The sequence below is a fragment of the Ambystoma mexicanum genome, chromosome 12 (assembly GCF_040938575.1).
Source record: "Ambystoma mexicanum isolate Mex_15411 chromosome 12, UKY_AmexF1_1, whole genome shotgun sequence".
Lineage (NCBI taxonomy): Eukaryota > Metazoa > Chordata > Amphibia > Caudata > Ambystomatidae > Ambystoma > Ambystoma mexicanum.
In genome coordinates, this window is record NC_090936.1 from 908,577,370 (window position 1) to 908,599,538 (window position 22,169).

Consider the following 22,169-nt stretch of genomic DNA (forward strand, 5'->3'; position numbering starts at 1 on the left):
CTGGATTTGAGGCCTTTTAATGTCTAACCTGGAGGGAGTGAGGCCGTTTTCCCACTCTCTCATGTATTCTTCATTGATTTGAACACTGTGTTTCTTTTGACTTCCGAGTCTGACAAACTCCATAGGTATCATCATTTACATTGTGTCACACATCACCTTCAGTGCAGGGACAGAGGGAAGTCTTCCAGATTTCCCAAAGGTTTAAATACCTTCTCTTGATTAAACTACTGTTTCCAAGAGCAGTGAAGTGAAATTGACTTTACTTACATCGTAACTTTCTAGACCCAGCACACACTATTTTACAATAGGGTGCTGGAGGGGTTACTTAGTATCCCCCTTTGTCTAGTTTCTCATTTAACATTTTTATGTTATCCTTTCTACAATTAATGGCTGGTGGCAGTGGTTTACTTTTTCCTACCATTTCGTGTTTTTACCATGGGCTGCAATTGCAGCTGCAGTAAAACACCCATGGGTGCCCATTTTGTCAAAATAGCCCGGTCTTCTTTTTTTGCCATTTCTTGTTGTAAAGGTCCTTCTTGAGATTTTCCAGGTTTAGTCCCTTTGTTTATTTTGTCTTTGGCGGGTTTCACTGCTGAACCCCGCCTCTGGCTCCAGCATGTCTAGCAGGGCAGGAAGTGAGGGAGATCCCCGAAACTCCCTGTGCTTAATCCTCTTGTTTATAGGAATGCACCCAAAGGTGATTGGCCAGCTTTCTGTCCTTGGAGGACAGCCACTCTGCTGTGTGAGTGACAGCTAGGCTGTGGATGAATGGGAGAAACCTGCATGAAAGGTGAGGCTTTGGTCTGGAAGGCAGAGCCGACCACTGGATGAAGGAATCTCAAGAAGAACTTGGAAGAGACGCTTGCTGAAACTCCTGGACCGTTGCTTTGTCCGGTAAAGCCCAGCTGCATTGCTGAAGCTCCAAATTCGCCTCGACTAGAGATGCCCTGCAAGAGACAACTTCTCCCCTTGGGTTGGTGGGACCAATCAACCCCAAAGCAAACACATCTGGACATCCTCTCAGAGCTGGCTATACTTCCATTGCTGCTGCAGGAAACGATTGCCAGGGAGAGAACACCAGATTGAGTGCACCGTTTTTAAGTCAGACCCGACCTCTGGGATGATCCTCTGGTCTACCATGAAGCAGGACTGACCCAGCCTGAGCCACCTCAACAGAGTGCTGGACCCCAGATGTGAAGAAAGTCCATGAAGGTATCTGAGAACCACGTTGGTGCTCTTTGCGAGAGCCGTGAGAAGCTGAAACCGCAAAGTGCCAGTGATCTGAAGTTTGCCCATTGCTGTCGCCGACCTTCCATTTTTAGTGCAGAAGTCCTGATACATTCTCCCTCTTGTCTCCATGACAGAGGCTCAGAAAGACAGGATCTGCAGACCTACAACTGAAACAGAAGCCAGCTGGAACCACTTTTTTCAAACCAAAGATACTGTGAAACTACGAGGTTGCTTACCTCTTGTTGTGTAGCCATGATAGCTCTCAGTTGAGAGTTGCCTTGGTTGCCTTTGCAGAGTTGCTTGCAGCTTTGCCCCTCACATGTCTCCCAGCTTGTGGCCCTACAGTGATTACATTTCTACAAAGTTGTCTAAAACATTGTGTAATACTTTTTACCTACCTACAAGAAGTGCTTCAGCTCGCCATAATCTTTTGCTCAACTAACATTGGCTGTCCTGGCTCCATGACAGACTCTTCTTACCTCTGACTTTGTGCTTTAACTATCCCTCAACAAATATCACACATTACATAACTTGTGTAGCGGGGAAAGGGTTTAGATGCGTTGCATTGGAGGGTTCACAAATTACTTACCTGCTTAAGTATATTTGTTAACCACTGTTTTATTCCTTCATCTTTTCCTTTTAACACTAATCTCAGTATTGCTCTAAACGTGCCAGTGATATATCAATGTCCACAGTGTCCTAGTTATTTAAGCCACCTCAGGGTGTAGGAAGTGTCTGTGTGCCATCCCAAATGGGTATCTACTGATTTATTGAAACTGAATGTGTGTCTTTTTGAAGTACATTATTGTGTTACATATATTTGCTCCCTTCTAAAGAAGGCTTATTCAACTGACTGTTAAATTAATAAATAATTGTTTATTCAAGAAACCTTGAGAGCAAGTGTTTATTTGGATACTTGTCACTGTGAATCTCTGTGTAATAACCCTATAGCTCACATTGACCCCTCTTGAGATAAGCCTGGCTGCTCGGTCATTCTACCTTTACTTTACTTTACTTTACTTTACTTTACTTTACTTTAGTGTATTTATATTGCACGGCCGTGGACCCTAGGGCTTGAGGGCGCTCCAAAATATAACATCACAATAAACAAATAAAAAACAGTAATAAAAGCACACTAAACATATTAAAATATCATTCCCGATTTAAAAAAATAGTAATTAAAAAGTTAGGTCTCCAGCTTTTTAAAAAAAATCTCCACTGAATCAATTCCTCTCATCTCTAAAGGAAGAGAGTTCCAAACCTTGGGCCCAATAGCAAAGAAGGCTGCATTAACCACTTTTACCGTTCTGCATTTTGGATCAATTAGGAGTTGCTGACTATTTGATCTCGGGGCTCTTCCATTTGTTCTCATAGGGAGTAGCTGTTGTAAATAGTCAGGCATTTTACCCTGTCTGCATTTTTGTACTATGGTCAGGGTTCTAAATAGGATTCTAGTCTACACGGGGAACCAATGGAGAGTGCATCTGGCAAGTGTAACATGGGGCCTGATCACGACTTTGGCGGTAATGCCGGCAGTATTACCGCCAGCGGTATTAGCCCTACTGCCGAACTCCCCGGCGCTAATAGCGCCAGATCACAAGTTTGGTGGTAATGTAATTCCCCATTGAGCCCATTCGGGAATGCCCCATTCCCCATTGGGCTCAATGGGGAAAATTTGCGCTCTTACCGCAAAATAGCGCAAATTTTCGACGGATTTCCCCCCAGCCAAGAGCTGGGGCGAAATCCGCCAAAGTCCTGATTTGGCGGACCCTTAAATACGGCGGTAATAGCACGACCGCCGGATTTAAGGGTTACTGCCAAAGTCGTGATGAGGCCCATGGTCTATATGCTTAAAGGATAGTTCCGGGACTTTTTTTTTATTGTTCCTACGGTTCGGCCATGTGTTTTTAAGCATAAATCGGTAGATCGTAGAAAACTTTCCTATGGACCTTACCCGACTTTTCGTCCATTAACGCACTCGAAATCAGCCGCCATTTTCTGATAATCCTATCATTTCCCCCCATCGACCTGGCTCACCTGCTTTTGCGGCACTAAATCAAATCCCCCGCCCCTGAAACAGACTTTATCAAAACATTCATATTCCCCGCCTCTATCCGTGACGTGACTGTGCTGCGTAGGCAAAGGCGACCAGGCGTCTTCTACGCGACTCCACACAGAACAGCTCACAACACAGCGCGCCACAATTGGGAATATGAAACTGTACTTTTAAATCAAACCGCAAGATTGTAAATTTGGTAAAGTACATTTATTTGACATCAAATGTTTAGAGAATATTCAGCGATTTTCATTTTTATTTGCTCACGTTCCAAAAAGTTTGTTTTGAGGCACGCGATGTTCCTTTGCTGTACACAGGGTCTTAGATCATCTCACAATACAGCGCCACAATTCGGAATATGAAACTGTGGTTTAAAAGCAAACGGCAAGATTGTACATTTGGCAAAGTACATTTATTGGACATCAAATGTTTAGAGAATATTCAACGATTTGCATTTTTCTTTGCTCTCGATCCAAAATAGTTCGTCTTGAGGCAAGCGATGTTCGTGTGCAGTACACAGGGTGTTGATTTACGATAAAATAAGCTCTTCGGTCGCACTGATAATCGCATGGCTGTTCCAACAACGAGGCACTAGGCCACCACAACGGTCTGTATGTTGCATCTAGCCGTTAGTACCGCGTAAGGGCATACTTGTACTTGGCGATCGTCCCATAAAATGGTCAGGGTGGTAACGTTGTTCACGCGGAGAAGCAACTGGCGGTTGAAAAAGCCATCCGCCGGTGTCTGGTACTCGTGACACATACAATAATGAAGGATGTACCTGTTTTAAAAACATAAAAAATTAAATTAGTCTCACCATCAGATCTTTATTAAAATTATTAATTTTATATATTAGGTCGGGAAATTATTTCATAGCTAGGACAGTGCAACTGGGTATTATACGTCAAGGGGGGGCTGTAGGATACTGAGACAGTCCCCCAGTGCAGGGGTTGACAGGGAGGCAGTGCAGGTGGAGAGTGGAAGGGCCCAGGCCCGAGGTTGCAGACAGTGGACCAGTTGTAGCAGGGGAGAGGGAGAGAGAAAGCAGAAGCAAAGAGGAAGGTTTTGAGGTGCTTCCGTAAAAGGAGATGTTCTCCTCAAGATAGTGTGCGGTACAAAACAATATGCCACATAGAACGAACAAGTACAACTTAACCCGTCTTTAAAGCTACTGTATAGTAATTAAATTGCGGTATAAACTCATCTAAAGAGTTACTTACATTATATTTGCATTTTCCATTGTGTCTGAGCGTAGGGCAGCCCCGAAATACCACTCCTTCTATGCCGACGTTATTTCTTCTAATGAACGAACATTAAATGGCTTTCGTTTCTGAAATTATATTCATTATCGTTTCTTACGTTATTGCCCCACACCCCCAAAAAGAAGTCTTTCGGGATGGTCCCGGCCTGTCAAGGTCAAATAACAATAGAACCTTATACTGAGTCGTGGGCCATTCCGGCACCCGAGCAAAAAATCAAAGCAGCTGACCTTCACTTTGAACGAGCACACATTCCTAGTTAGCTACATTCAGTGTAAGGCCATCTCACAGGACTTGAAATTTACACTCCATCTTTGCATTTTGTCTGCGTGCATTTGCAGCCCCAGAGAACCATAAATACGGAGACATTCTATATTTTTTGAAAAATGATTTATATTACTGTTTGGTTTAATTTAATGCGCAAATGAACAAGGTTGAATAGACATAGTGCATGTACATTGAGCAATCACTTTTATTTACACAATACATAGTTACACATATTCAATGGGCCTGCAACATGAGGAGACTCCAGAGCAAAGTCACAGGTGACACCCGGGTGGTTCGCACAACTGCACGGTGAAGGGAGGGGCAACGGTGGAGAGACACATTGCATGTACACTGAGCAATCACTTTTATTTACACATTACATAGATACACATATTCAATGGGCCTGCGACATGAGGAGACTCGAGAGAACAGACAATCAAATTACAATCATTTAAACCGTGATGTGTATTTCTCAATGAGCTCTTCTTTAGGTGGACATGGAACAGAGGCAATGTTGGGTGGCAATGCAGTTGTCCCCTGCACAGGTTCGTTCACAACTCCATGTATGTGCCTATCTAGGACATCAACAATAAGTCTCTCAATAAACTCAGATTGCATATCCTGAAACACTGGTTTGATCACCCATTGTTTACTTCTTTTAGTGAAGGCCTTATTGTAGCGAAGCGTCCCTAAAGTTCCGGTCGTCCTACTTTGTTGACGGCCAACATTATGGTTATGTGCCAAGACCGCTAGAAGAGTCCGATTTATCATGCCCTCCATGCCAAAATGCAATCGTTTTGGCCTGTACTTTAGGCACATATTGTGGAACACCTCCAAATCTCCTGTGTGGCAGAATTCTGTGAGTCCCCTCAAATCTCTTGTTATAGTTTTATCAAATACAATCTTTTCAATGGCTTTGTGAGTAGGCGATGAAGGAATCAACCACTTCTTCTTCCGTGCCTCCTCTGTGGACAAATGGCCATGTTCACAATTGTGGAAATGTTGGTTTGTGGTCCAGCGGTGAACATTGCTACAGTGTAGCATTACTGACCGCCATTTTTCCAGTAGAATTTCCAACGACCCTCCACATGTTTTTGAGCTCCACCAAAGATGGTTGCTGATTGACTTGGACCACTGTGAAATACCTTGCATATCTTTTTTTTTACCTGCAGCCGACATTTTTTTATTGATTGTTTTTGCAAGATGCCAAACGTCAAATTGGTGATTTATATTTTTGTACTCTTCTCTCATTGTCAATTGAAACGTGTCTGTCCGTGGCTATCAGGTCGATCACCATTCCCCGCGATTGTAGTTCTTGCAATGATGCTACAAAGACAACATTCTCCATGGCCACTGAGGATGTACTTTGTGACACCTGCACGACCACCGAACTCACAATTTTCTTACTTTCCATGTCCTGAAAGTGGTAGGTGCAGTACTTGGCTGAAAATCCTGGGCTGTCGCACTGTCCATCACCGGCTAGCCTGAACCGTTTGCCCGCGAATGTACTATCAATAGACATTTTTTCCATTCTCCAAGCTTCGCTAATGGCTGGAAATAGATAATCGGTTTGGTATTTGTAGAACTGAGTTTTCGCAATGAAATGGATTCCCACAAACTGAAAGAAAGACTCTAACTTTTTAAAACTTGAACCACTAAAAAGTGCAGCCGCTGCACAAAGTAGATTGCCTGCTGGCAGTTGCCCCAGCATGGGTTGTGCAGACCATGAGAAAGGATGATATTTTGTACAGGTGGCATGTATTTTAAGGTTAGTGCCTCGAATTGAACGAGTCACATTAATCAATGGCTCCCCACATACTTCCCCACCAACCGAATGCCCACATTTCATCCGAATAATAATATCAATCAAACAACTATCGAATACAATGAATTTGGCCTCTTTCCTTATACTGTCACTCTGCATCCCAGCTGGTTCAGCCTGTAACGTTGAGGACATGTCACTCACATGAAAGGTAGAATCTCTGATATCGTCTTCCGCTATGTTCAGTGATATTGATGGTGTTTCATTGTCGTCCACTTCATTCTCTTCCATTGCAACATCTGTTCCTTCTCCGGCGATGGGTGAATAAAACAATTTCTTCAACTTTCTCGCGGTCTTAGTTTTTGCGGGTGTGGATTCTGTAAATTGATCTCCGACTGCATCCGAACTACCAGGAGGACATTCACTATCAATGGCTAGTGGTGGTTTAGCTCCGTTGTCAATCACTTCATATTCTTCCCATTGGCACGATGCATCTCCAGTCTCAAGTCCCTGCCAAAAGGTTTGACAAGCAACATCTCTCGTTCGCTTCACTGTCTGTGTAGATCTAGTTCGTACACCCACTCGCAACTAGAGGACAGATTGGAAAAGGGATGTTCAGTTTAAACACAACTTAACAGTATTGAACTATTAACAGTGAAAAACAACATAATATAGTGACCAGGACACTAACCTTCTTTTGCTTTCTTTTCTTTGAAACTTTCTTGCCTCGAACTTCAACATCAGGACGCTGTTGCTCCGACTCGTGTGTGCATGTCTCCACTTCCTCTTGCGCTGCAACGACTATATTTTCATGATAAGCACATCCATCACGCACTGACGCTCCATCGACTCCCTGAAACATAGAACTTTCATTAGTATGTATAATAATATTGAAAACACAAAATGTACTTGGGGACCAATACCCACGTACATCTCAATAGCAAAACACGAATGAACGCTTTGTGTAGAACATTCAAACGACAATTATTCACGCATTGTTGATCTAGTTAGATGGAACTGTCAAGATCCATACCTCGGGCTCCTCATAGACTTCCATTGATGATATTATTGAAGATGATGCTTCAGTAACTCCCTGAAACACAGTAATTGCATTAGTATGGTTTTCTATTTTGTTAAAAAGAACATAAACTTTGTGCAGGCGTCAACGGCTCATCTAAATAGACCTGCACAAATGATCAGTTGTCTAAAATAAATAATGGATATGTAAATATGATTCGATTTGCTCGATCGTTGGAAGTGTCACCACCCAGAGATCTGCATCAACTACTAGGGGTGATGTTCTTGTAGAAAAAGCTCCGTCATCTCCCTGAAACATAGTACTTGCGTTAATAAAGAAGGAAGTATAGCGGATGTAATCACGTCATATGATTTCGCTTGATCGAACTGTCAGTATCCATACCTCGAAATGCATAAGAACATCAAGGGACGATGTAACTGCGGTGCACACTTCTGCAAGCTGTTGTGGCGACCCGTAACTGCATGCTCCCCCTTCTTCTTGGACTAATGCTCCATCGACTCCCTGAAACATAGGACTTTCATTAGTAATGAACACAATATTGAAAAAAGAAGACACATAGGAGGGCGACGACAGAAGGACATATCAATGGCTAAAAACGAAAGAAACATTGTGTGTAACAATCACGCTACAAGAATGCAAGATCTGATGATCTCCATCGATGGAACTGTCCGGAAACGTACCTCGAGCATCTGAGTGACATCAACGGTTGTCGTCAATACGTTGGACTCCTCAGCATCTCCCTGAAAGACAGTACTTGCATTATTTTGGATAACAATAATTATAACTGAAAACAAAGACTAGAGGACGAGTACAAGGGTGTACCATTAGGTAAAATAATCACACGATAAATTAAAACTATTAATTTACATGCCCAAAACAAGTCAGTGGCAGAATAGCTAAGTAAGATTACCCGATAGGCGCTTGAAGTGGCTGATGACTGCAATAACGACACGGATGGAGAATCTTCCGCCTTCATATTGAGTGGATACATAAATGGGGAAATTATTGTTAGCTAATGCTACACACTACCGCAAGGCAGAGAGATAAATACGTAAACTTGACTCACCAGTGGAGGGATGTGGACGAATAGAGTGGGAATAGCGGTTGAGAGCAATTTTCGCCTCGCTCGCGGTGTGTTCTTCTTTATTAGCAATGATGTGGAGTACATGTCTGAGCTAAAGTGCCTGCTGCAGATGCGGTATCGATCACCCCTCTTGTCCGCAAAGACTTCTAGGACTCTACTTTCAAGCTCAGACGGTGGATATCCGCAATATCGGACCCATTCTCTTATCTGATCTATTGTTTTAGGGAAAACATGCATTATAGTACCTTCAGATATATTATGGGTCTTCGAAGGGCAACCGCCAATGGAACAGGCAGGCATTGTGGAAAGTTCTGAAAAGTAAAGATCAACAATTCTCTATGAATACCAATGTGTTAAAAAATTAAATGACACATAAAAGGTTCAATGCAAGGTTCGTTTTGGTTCTTGGAACTATACACGTTATTCACATGCGGATAAGTATTTGAATAACTTAAAAAAAATAGAAAGATAATTTGACTAAACTCAGAACATGTGACTAGTTCCTTGCATGTACTGTCTTGAACGAAAAGAAATTGGACGCAAAATGATTATGGTATATGGCCTTACCTTGACGAACAAACAGTTAGATGCAGGGATCAGAGTAGTTTCTTGTCGTAGAACAGGGAGCAGTTCACAGGTTTGCAAACTGACGAGTTTCCTCGAAGTGGTCACGGAAGTTCACAGAGACGAAGAGCAGATAACCAGCACCTTCACGGGTTGACTAGCAAAGCGCAAAGAAGTTCTCATTAGAAATATGAAGTTGGTTATAAAGAATTCGAAACAGGGGTGTGTTTGTGAATGAATGACGTGTATATGTCGTGGCATTATGCGGTTTGCAGGGGGCCGTCCAGCGTGAGGGGGGATGCTTGGCAGGAGACACGGGGTCTGGAGGTAGACATGGGAACAACAACCCATGCTCTATAGACCACTTTGAAGTGTACATGGTCTTTGGCACCTCTTGGCCTTTATCGCTCCCTGACAGCTCCACTTGCCAGCACAAGTACCCCGGTGCGAACTGCCTTTGATAGGGCGGGGGGGGTGGATTGGGGCGGTGGTCGTGCAGACAAGACACAGGAAGACTCGTGAATGGAGACACACTTATGTGGATTGCAGGGGGCCGTCCAGCGTGAGGGGGGATGCTTGGCAGGAGACACAGGGTCTGGAGGTACACATGGGAACAACAACCCATGCTCTATAGACCACTTTGAAGTGTACATGGTCTTTGGCACCTCTTGGCCTTTATCGCTCCCTGACACCTCCACTTGCCAGCACAAGTACCCCGGTGCGAACTGCCTTTGATAGGGCGGGGGGGTGGATTGGGGCGGTGGTCGTGCAGACAAGACACAGGAAGACTCGTGAATGGAGACACACTTATGTGGATTGCAGGGGGCCGTCCAGCGTGAGGGGGGATGCTTGGCAGGAGACACGGGGTCTGGAGGTAGACATGGGAACAACAACCCATGCTCTATAGACCACTTTGAAGTGTACATGGTCTTTGGCACCTCTTGGCCTTTATCGCTCCCTGACAGCTCCACTTGCCAGCACAAGTACCCCGGTGCGAACTGCCTTTGATAGGGCGGGGGGGTGGATTGGGGCGGTGGTCGTGCAGACAAGACACAGGAAGACTCGTGAATGGAGACACACTTATGTGGATTGCAGGGGGCCGTCCAGCGTGAGGGGGGATGCTTGGCAGGAGACACAGGGTCTGGAGGTAGACATGGGAACAACAACCCATGCTCTATAGACCACTTTGAAGTGTACATGGTCTTTGGCACCTCTTGGCCTTTATCGCTCCCTGACAGCTCCACTTGCCAGCACAAGTACCCCGGTGCGAACTGCCTTTGATAGGGCGGGGGGGTGGATTGGGGCGGTGGTCGTGCAGACAAGACACAGGAAGACTCGTGAATGGAGACACACTTATGTGGATTGCAGGGGGCCGTCCAGCGTGAGGGGGGATGCTTGGCAGGAGACACGGGGTCTGGAGGTAGACATGGGAACAACAACCCATGCTCTATAGACCACTTTGAAGTGTACATGGTCTTTGGCACCTCTTGGCCTTTATCGCTCCCTGACAGCTCCACTTGCCAGCACAAGTACCCCGGTGCGAACTGCCTTTGATAGGGCAGGGGGGTGGATTGGGGCGGTGGTCGTGCAAACAAGACTCGTTTGCCGCAGGGCCTCACCAAGGAAAGGCCATCTAACTGCATGTAAGAGGCAGGCTAGTACAGGCTAGTACATGGAAGGCAGGGGGTGAGTTTATAAATACCTCACCCTCCCAGGAGAATATATGGGTGCAGTTCACCCTGGAGACCCTGGATGCCTAGGCAGTTAGTCAGCAGCAGGCTGGCCTGTGGTGGCAAGGCGGCAGGGGCCAGAGGGGGTCATCTCTGTACCCGGTGCCCAAAAGGATGATTTATTATGATCAACCATATGGATTATTTACCTATAACCATGTTTTGTATCAATAAAATCCAACGGCCTTTTATTGCCAACGCTTGAACAAAGTGGTGTGGTAAGTATTTTTGGGGGAGGAGGCAAGGCCGGGAGGCTTGATGCCAACCCGCAAAATAACATATGTATGTCTGCTGCATATGGGTTCAACGGTTATGTGGATTGAAGGTGGGCGGCCAGCGTGAGGGAGGATGCTGGCCGGAGACATGTGGTGTGACAAGACAAGGCACAGGAAGACTATTCAATGGAGACACACTAGATTCATTTAAAAAATCAAAACAACCATTGTTAAAATATATGTTGGGTTTTATTTTAGATCATAATTACAATTGAACATAAATAATAAACATTACACATTGTAAAGTTCCGGTTGCAGCACATCCAGGGAAAATCTGCGGTATTGTCCACTGTCGCTGGGGAAATGTTGTCTAATGGCAAGTACCGCACAGGCAGGTATTACTCTCCGAACGCGGTGTCCGAGCCTACCGTGAAGCCACCAAGTGAAGCAACGATAGGCCACCAGCCTGTACCACCTGTGAAAAAGAAAGATGCAAACTGTATTAAAATGCCAAAACTTTCTTATCAATGTCGATTCAGGTAAAAAATGTCATTCTGCTTTGAAAAAAATTCTATCTAGAAAATGCACAATATGGAACCAATTTACATGCGTTCGAATGATATGTAGACGTAATTTTATATGTGGGAGACGACCATGAAATAGTAGTGGCATCACTGACATCACAACCAGAGTATACTTACTCGTTACTCGGATTACGCGGACGAACAGTGCCGCATAAGCACCATCATCATCCTCAACACGGTCCGTGAGAGGCAGGCTTCCCTGAACTCTGGCAGCTCGGTGATGCATTGCGGACTTGGCTCGCCTTCCGAAATGTAGGCCAAGCACCCGAATTTTCACGGCAGCAGCAGTTCTCCTCCTCAGTTGGCATTAGCTCGCACCGATTGCATGTGCACCAGGTGAGACGCCGTCCATGCGACATGGTCCAGGCTCTTCATCCGTTGACTGGTCCTCCCAACTGCCGTCCGAATCCCCATCGTTTTCGCGTGCTTGCCTTTCCAGTAGTTCTTGCTGAGTGTACTCGGGCTCGTACATATACGGCATTATTGTAGCCATTGTGTGGTAAAGAAAGTAAAATAATTTACAGAGATGGTACAGGTGTTCACAAGGCCTAGAAGCGGCGAAGGTAGCTGACCAGAGCACAGAAACGAGTCACAGAATACTCAAAGTAACACAGAGAGAGTAATGGAATCGAAAATCTGCTGCTGTGTGTTGTGAAACGGTGTGTTTATACTTATTGAGGAAAGAGGCGTCCTGCCATTTCCATGGCGACACGTCATTAGCTGAGGCACAGCGATTGTTGACACGAAACGTGCTTTGGCGTTGGGAAATGGGCGGTACGCGTCTGCTGATGTCAGGCTCAGGGGCGGGGGATTTGATTTAGTGCCACAAAAGCAGGTGAGCCATGTCGATGGGGGGAAATGATAGGATTATCAGAAAATGGCGGCTGATTTCGAGTGCGTTAATGGACGAAAAGTCGGGTAAGGTCCATAGGAAAGTTTTCTACGATCTACCGATTTATGCTTAAAAACACATGGGCGAACCGTAGGAACAATAAAAAAGTCCCGGAACTATCCTTTAAGTCTCACGACAACTAATAAAGCGCCATTTTGGCACACTTGGAGTTTGTTACGGTCAATTTTGTCCAGGCCCATTAACAGACTGGAACAATAATCCATTTATGCCCCTATAATTGCTCTGCAATAGTTTCAGCATTTTCCTGTGAAATAAGAGGTCTTAAATGTAATAATAGTTTTATGTAGTAAGCACATGAAGAGACCAAACTGCTGACAAGTTGCTTCATGGACAGTGGCTGATCAAAAGTAACACCAAGCGGCTTCACTTTTTTCAGCGGAATGATGGTTTCTTCTCCTAGTTGAAAGCTATCATAGCTTGGAACAAGTTTATTCAATGTGTGAGTAGATCCAATAACTAAGAGCTCAGTTTTACATTTTTTTAGGGTCAATTTATTGTGAACCATCCTGGTTTCAATAATGGTGAAGACTTTTTTGATACCCAGTTGATCCAGGTCATGCGTACCAGAGAACGGGATGACACATTGCATGTCATTTGCGTAATTGGCAAATATCACATTCTCATGGTCTAGCATGGCAAATAAAAGGCCAGTGAAAATATTATAGAAGCAAGGAGAGGTGCAAGCCCCCTGTGGAACCCCCACAGGTAATGGTAATGGGCTGAGATTCAGCCACACTGCAGAACACCTTGCTGTCACGGTTGCAGGGGAATGAAAAGACACATAATGATGCTAGGGGAGAGAAATATGTGACCTCATAGAACCTGGTGGACATAATAGAGTGGTCCACCAGGTCCAATGCCGTGGAAAGATCAAGCAACATAAGCAATGATGCTTCATTCTGATCCATACGGGCCAGTAACTTAGATTTAAGCTCTAAGAGAGCAGTTTACATGGCAAAACCAACCCGGAACCCAGATTTGTGGTCACTTAACATGGTATAGATATTGAGATGTCCTGAGATTTGTTTATTAGCCACAAGATCCAAGATCTTTAATAAAAAGGCAGTATTTGTGATAGGTCTATAGTTATTAGGATGGTCAACTGATAAGCCTGGCTTCTTTGTAATAGGCATGACCCAAGCCTTCTTTATGTCTTGGGGTACCGTACCTGATGTTATGGACGCATTCATGAATTTACAAATTGCAGTAATTAAAGTGGGAGAGCAAGTTCTGATAATCATAGTAGTATGAATATCATTTTTACATTTGGTAGCCTTGAATTGTTTATTGATGATTTCTAGGTCTTCTTCCGTGATAGGTGAGAAATTATAGAGCAGGATAAGTGGGGATCTTTTATAAGCCCATTCTGATGGCTTGTGCTCATTATGTTTTATGTTGTAACATTTTTCAGCAATATTTTCCTCAGTGGTGTGTAATTTATCATGCTTAGCTTGTTCTATCACATTGCACCAAGTATCATTGTCTTTAATGGTTCTCTCTGGTATAGAATGATTAGTAGATTCTTGCTCTTTCAAAATACGAAAGAGTTCTTTGCTATCATATTGGGCGCTTTGTATTCTTTTATCAAAGAAATTTCATTTAGCCTCTAGAATAGCTCCTTTATAGCTAATGACCGCAGTTTTATATTTCCTAAGGTGCATAGGTGTACCGTGGGATCTACAGGCATGGAAGGTTTTGAGAGTTAGTGATTTCAGTAATTGCAGTTCAGGCATGAACCAGGCATTACGTTTGGTTTCTGGCTTCGATGTTTTCTTCTTAATAGGGGCTACGATGTTAGCAGTTCTTTCCAAATTAAATAAGATGACTCTGGGTAATTCCTCAGGAGTATCAGCTTTAGATGAGCTAAGTAGAGTGTGGAGTAGCGGTTCGACTTTATTAAGAGTCATATTTTTCAAATTGCGGGATACAATTTCAATATCTTTTTTGCGTTTGAGTTTTATAGGGAAGTACACAGTAATAGAACAATTAACAAAGAAAGGGTCAGACCAGGGATAGGGTAGTACTGATATTTCGCTGGGTCTTATTTCATATCCAGCCACCCAATCCATTGTATGCGCCGGAATGTGGTTCTTGGATAAGTTGTGTTAATCCTAATTCGTCAAATGCGTTTTGGAGTTCAAGCGCATTCTTATCGTCCTTGTGATTGAGCCATAAATTAAGAAGAGAGCAAAAATGTTGAGATATTCTTCACAAAATCTATGATTTTAGTAGGGGGTTTATAAATCAAAAGTATATTGAATGTGCTCTCTGCATTCAAACTAGTTTTAATGCAGAGAGAATCAACTCCTTCCATGACAAATTCCCTGCTTTCCCATATATTAAAGGTCAGTTTATGTATGAAAGCAACACCCCCTCCCCTGCCATCATTACTGTCACTTCTAATCATCCCATAACCTGTGGGAATAGCTAAATTGAGTGAGGGCCCTACCAACTTGTGTAGTCCATGCTTACACCAAAGGTTGAGTTAATTATAGACAGGGCTGGTGCAGTCTCCCACAGGGTAATGCATACAATCTTGCCAAACATACCTCTTGCATTCAGGGTCGGAATTTGGTGTTTATCAACCAAATGAACTTTGTTGGTGCTGCTGTGCTAGTTATCCATTTTCTTGAATAACAATTAGCTCATAGATGAGAGAATTGGCTGCTCATGCTGACGATACCTGAACACAGCCCCAGTTAGCACACATGACATTGGTGCTGCTCCACCATTGTAATAAAAGCAGCACGTCTGCAGCTGGGTGAGTGACTTGGGTGTGGAGTACAGTTCGAACCCAAGCAGCTATGTTAAATGGAGCAACTGTTACGCTCACCTGGTATCCAGGGGGACGCCACCCAGCCCTGGTTGGATGATTTGCACTCTTGAATCCTCTCCTGGTCCCTTGGTAATGCCTCTGGTTAAAGATGGGTCTGCAATATAGGAGAGCTGGATTCAATACCAGATTGTCTTTATGTTTTCCCACCTCCCTTGGCCTCAACTCCTTCCTCCCCCTTGGGACTTCTCCTCACCTTAATATTGTAAAAGGTGGATTCTCCATCCTGCTTCTCGTGGCAGGGGAGCGTGGATGGTGGGGCAAGCAGCGACCAAGTTACTTCACTGATGCAAGCCACTCTGAGGGAATCCAGGCCGGCTGCGACTCCGTAGGTTTGCTGCTTTATAGTCTTTATATGCAGTTCTTATGTTCCTCTTAGTTCGAATAATAATGTCTTGCTTCTTTCCTTTTAGGTATGGAAAGGTATTTTGGTGTTGTCATGCAGTTTGAAAGGTGAGCATGAGCCGGTAGGCGAAATCGCGGTGTGCGCAATGCTGTCCAGTGAGTAATGCGCAATGCGCTGCACTGTTTCCCCTTTTATATTGCTAACCTGTGTCTTTTCTCTCCTTGCAGGTTGCGATGTTCATCACCGAGCGCCGTAATGTTCCAGCAATGATACTGACCAGGTGATGACTACCCAGGTAAGAATTGTGTGGCTTTCTTCATTCAGGAGAAAACGTGAGTAAACGCATACTAATGTTGTCTTTCTTTCTCCTCTTTTCAGGTTATGGTATTCCAGGATGCATGCAGTGCTGGATGATGGAGTTCATACCTTCAGGTGAGTGGAACTGAAGTCAGCGATGGATTGAAGACCGGTTACTGTTCCAGGTAAGTTTGTGTTCTTTCTCTCTCTGCAGGTCCTTGGTTTCAGGTAAGCTGGCATCCAAGAACTGGACACGGTGAGCGTTACGCTGCCCCTAGAAGAATAACGCAAAGCATGTTCTGCTGTTTGGGTGCAGTTTAAAAAGTCTCAGGTAAAGTAGTCCAGGTAAAATAGTCCCAGGCCTGCCACACCCAAAAGACTAGACCGCATAGCTCAGTTCCTTGTAACTGAGCTATGTGTGTGCCTCCATGGTGGTTGAACCCCCCCAAGTTAAATAGTCCCAAGTAAATAGTCCCATTCTAATGTTGGTCTTCATGATGGTTATGAGCCTGGCACCAAAGGACTGACTCCAACAGAGTCTTGGATGAGGTTTTCAGGCCTTTGACCTGGCACTAACTGGAAGGCTGACTTGCCAGTGAGGGTCAGGGGCAAGGGTCATGACAGCAGCTAACTAGTTCAGCAGGCAGACAGACACAGAAGTGCAAATGTACCGATGTCAGTGGTATGGTTGGCAAATATTGCTCTGCCTTTGCTGTGCCAATGAGGGTGGATACACTAAGAGGCCACATGCAAGATCTGTGTAGCTTGGGCCTGCCCTTTTGTTCCGGTATGCAGCCAGAATGGGGTTTGGCAATGCACACGCATGTTCCAGACCGCTGACTCACCTCATCTTACACGCTTGGCACATGGCAGGTAACCGGTGCACGGTTGCCAGTGTCTTTAGCAGTGCATAGGAGCAACCAAAACTGAGAGGACAACAGAACACAGTTATTAGCATTGACACAGCAACAATGCCATGTAGAAGGACGCTGCCGAGCGGGAGTATCTGTGCTGAGTGCTGATTTATAGACACTGCAGTGTTTGACAAGAAAGTTCTTAAGTTCAGCTATCATTTTTTTCTGAAGTTGTCCATTACTTGTATATGGGAAGAAAACACTTTCACTCTGTTTTCAGTAGCTCAAATGGTTTCACTCTCCACCCTTAGAATCAAGGAAAATTGCTAATAAGAATGATGGTTTTAAAGAGGCAGCTAAACATGTTGTGTCTCATTTAAAGACACAACGTAATGAAGACACGTGAAGCCTGGAAGGAATAATATATAGAGAACGTTGCAAGGCATCTCTAGGGAAACGGCAATCCAAGCCATTCGGTTGGCTTTCCATCTCTGACGGCTATCATAAAATTAAACAAGGGAAAACTTTACATTAAGATGAGAAAAGCTCTCAGTCCTCTTAAGTCAGCTATGACGGCAGGTAGCTCACTTGTTAAGTTGAACAATGAAATCATTTTAAAGAAGATTGTGTGGGATATAAACTGCAAAGATTCCCAGGTTGTCTCCTTCACAACTTGAAGAACCATGTGCAACTGTGGGACATATGAGAGAACGTGGGAGAGGACCACCATTGTGTAGGTCTCGCCCGGAACTGCCTCTCCTCGTGGAGGGGCGGAGCTTTCATTATAGCGCCTGACGTCAACGCTTTAGCAGAACGTCAGGCTTACACAACATGGGGCAGGAATGCGGACCACATAGAGACTTTATAAAGCCTAGGCACTTGCTCTAAACTTGCTTTTCATATTCGAAGAGCTCAGGTTTCCATTCCCAGCTTCAAAGAGAACATTTATGCTAATATGGCTCAATCAAATGAAGGTCGGGAAGACTCTGGTGTGTTGCATAAGATCCAGGGGAAGATAGATTGCGTAGACTGTGTAAGAATAGGGATTCAACTGAAACACTCAGTCACCTCATGATTGCATACAAAAATGTGGGGTTGAACTACGTGCCTTGCACTTGAGGCCTGTTTGTGAAGAAGGGACGTAATGAGGATGGATGCTTTATGGTTGAGATGCTTTTCAGGCTTTAGTGTAGCCACCTCCTTAGCAGTCCTTAGATTATGGTGGCATATAGAAAAGGCTGGATAAGTATGAGATGTTTCCATAGCAGGTTTTGGTTTGCCTCATAATGGAGGAATCGTTTTAAATTATACAATTAGATGCGTGTTTTATTACAGCCTACATTTTGTTGAGATGTTTAACATTATTTTTGTTATATCGTATTTGCATTTTTTATGCAATGATGTTTGTAATTACTGTCTATGCAATGTTCTTAGTTTTGATTAATTTGTGTGAAAAGTTATTTTAACTTAAACAAAAAAATGAAGACACAACTAATATGTCATGTTATGTTCTTTGATATTTGTAAATTGCACCTCTGCCTTGGGCAGTGCAAACATCACACCCAGTGAACTGATGGGAGTTGCAGCTGCAATGCCATATTTGTTGAAAATGTATGGAGCTGCAATCAGGGGTGTCTTCAGTGGTCGGCATGCCCTCACACCGATGTCACACACATATGCTAGCAATTATTTGGGCTCATGCAGTTATTTCTTTACAAATTAAGCACAACGATGCCCTCATGGTATTTACTGCATCCAAGGGTTTATTTGAAATTGCAGGACTTAGGGGCAAATGTACTACATGCATGCAGGACCCCTTTTTGCGCATATTAATTAACATTACAAGATATGATGAATTCTCAAACAGACAAATAATGATATTTGCAACATATTGTCATATATTATAATTATTATTACTATTCTTGGTATTAATGTTGATATGATTGTAATACTAGTCATAATAAGTGTAATGCGTTATCATTATTATTGTTATTTCTAGTGTTACAATAGTAGTAATAATAATAGCAATAATAATTACAATATAAGAATACTAATTATTAATGTGTCATTATTATTATTAATGCTATTATCAGAACACTATTACGTATTCGTATTATTATTATTATTGTTATTATTATTATTATTATTATTATTATTATTATTATTATTATTATTAGTATTAATATATAATCCTTTATTATTATTAAAGTAAGAGGCCCCTCATGCCTTTAATTGCAGTGCTATGTAAATAATAGGACTCACCCTGATTTGTACAGCCCATCCTTCTGTACTGTACTGTAGTGCACCTGCATATTTCAATTCTCGAAGCTATGTGACACAAACTTCAAAACAGATTCATGCAACAGGCACACACACCTGCCACAATTACAGCTTCAAAAGTACATTTCACAAATTCCCATGGGTTACTAATAAACCTTAACATGCAGTAAATGTCATTGGGGTATCTTTGTTGAGAGACAAGCAAAGATTACTTGGCAGTGTTTAATTTGTAAATAAATAAGTGCCTGGCCCGAATAATAACCAGCATGTGTGTGCCACATCGTGGTGGGAGCATTAAGACTACAGTGGCCACTAACGATGGCTGCTCACTACATTGTCAACAAATTTGACACAACACATGATGTTGAGTATTATTATTATTATTATTATTCGTATCAATAATATTAACATTATCATTAGTAGTAGTAGTATTTCTACTGCTATAACAGTAATAACAATAACAATTATCATATCAATAGTAATAATACTAATACTAATAGTGACAATACTATTAGTACTACTAATAATAGTCTAAAGTGAGCGTGGTGAACCCATAATACTGGAGCGGTGTTGTCTTTATGTATCTTTTCAGGGGCTGGCTCCGTTGCAATAGTAAGTGATAGTACCCCAACTATCACAAAGTCACAAAATGTTGTACAATTAGTTAGTACTGCAATATCTGCGTACTGCCCAATACAAGTTTCAATAATCAGATGATTGTGAGTTGGTTTATTCAAATGGTCAGCCGACATGTGTTTCGACCCTCCGGTCATTCTCAAGGCTATGCATTGTTGGGTAATTATACCCAATTGCTGTACTTTCTTAGTGTGTCCTTTTTAATTTCCGCTTCATTACATTCACAGGGACCGTTCCCTGCCGTGGATGCGGAGCCAGGGAATGATCCCTGTGACTGTACTGAAGTGTAAGGATAATTATCAATGAATAGAATGTTCACCCTTTTGCGCTATACAGCGAAAAGGATACACTAAGAAAGTACAGAAATTGGGTATAATTACACAAAAATAGATAGCCTTGAGAATGACCGGAGGGTCGAATCACATGTCGGCTGACCATTTGAATAAACCAACTCACAATCCAACTGATCATCTGATTATTGAAACTTGTATTGGGAAGTGCCTAGGTGCCTGGACCTCTCCAGTAGCACTGAGACTTATGCAGCGAATAGAGTTAAGTTGATCAAGAGAGTCACTTTTTGAGGTGTTAATATATATATATTTGTGTGTGGGTCGCGCTCACAGGCGTCCTGCCTCTGTTTTTTCTACTGCCTTCCAGCCGTATTTTTTATTGATGTCTTTTTTTGTATGACACACTAAATAACATTCAGACCTTTTTTTTGCTGTGAGCGGTGCTTCTTTTTTCCATGACTATGGCCTTTTAATCGGCCACGGAGAGTGCGGTTCATTTTTCCTCTTTTTCCTTTTTTCCTTTCCATATATAGTAGCCATGTAGTTATGGTTAAGTTGCTGTTTCCATAGGAAGAGCACTTTTTGGGCGGCTTATAACTTCGCTCTCCCTGGACGGATCCTCACCACACTTTGCAAAAAAAGTAGTTGCGTCACTCTGAATTTCTATGTAAAGTTTGGTGAGGATTCGTCCAGGGGGGGGAAAAGTTATAGGGGGGGTCCCAAAACTATTTTTTTCCCCATATACTGAATGGGAAAAAACTTTGCGCACGGCTACAGCCCGAACCGCTGGACGGATTTACACCAAATTTGCGGCAGGAGCAGCGGCCTGGTCCCAAAAGTGTGCTTTTGTAAATTTGGTGTAAATCTGTCCAGCAGTTTTTTTAAAAATGACCAAAATGTAAGGCAAAAAAATTAGTGATATCTGCGTTCGCTTCGCGGACGGACTTCCCTGTTCGCTCCGCGGACAGCACCCCGATTGGCCCATGGGCTTGCGTCATGTCCGCGGACATCCGACGTGTTCGCTGATTGGACGGCGAGGGGCGTGGAGCGCGTCAGATTTTCTGTGGTGCTCGCCATCTTGTATTCGCAGTCGACCGCGTACAGCGCAGTGAAACGTGGATAAAAAATTGTATTTAGTGCCGTGTGTTGGTGTGTAAGAGTGTTTGGGGAGGGTGGGGGAGTATGAGATAGGTTCAATGTTTTGTTTTTTTATGTGCTAGACCTTTTTGTTGCGTTCGATTTGTCAGCGGAGAACACGGCTTTTCTGACATTTTGTAAATAAACTAAATGGTGGGGTGTTTCGAGGACGGAGTATGTGTCATTTTTGTTCGCAAGGAAGGTAAAAATGAGCTATGAACACTCGCGGTGTACTTAATTGTTCGTAAATACACAAACTGGGGGTGTCCTCAGGACGCTGTCCGTATTGTAGTCTGTCTAGTTGAATGTGTTCTAAGAACACTTGCAGTGTCCCGAAATGGTTGCAATTACACAAAATGGGGGTGTTCTGAGAACATTGTTTGTATTGTTCGTTGTCAGGGTGAACGTGTTTTAAGAGCACTCCTTTTGTTCGCTAATAGTACAATTTCCTAGGGGCGTCAATCGACTTTTTGTCCACTAAAGAAATGATAAATCTGGCTGGTGTGCGCCGACATTATGTGATAATCCTATGACTGGCGCTATTGACCTGGCTGACTTGCTTTCGCGACACTAAATCATATCTTCCGTCCCTAAGCCTGATATTATCAAAGCATTCATATTCCCCACCTTTCGCCGTGACGTTACAGGGTGCGTAATGAAACGCGCCCAGTCGTCTCCAGTACTACGCGACTTTACACAGAACCCGGAAGACAACACACATTATGTCACAACACAGCGCGCCACAATTCGGAATATGAAACTGTGATTTAAAAGCAAAGAGCAAGATTGTAAA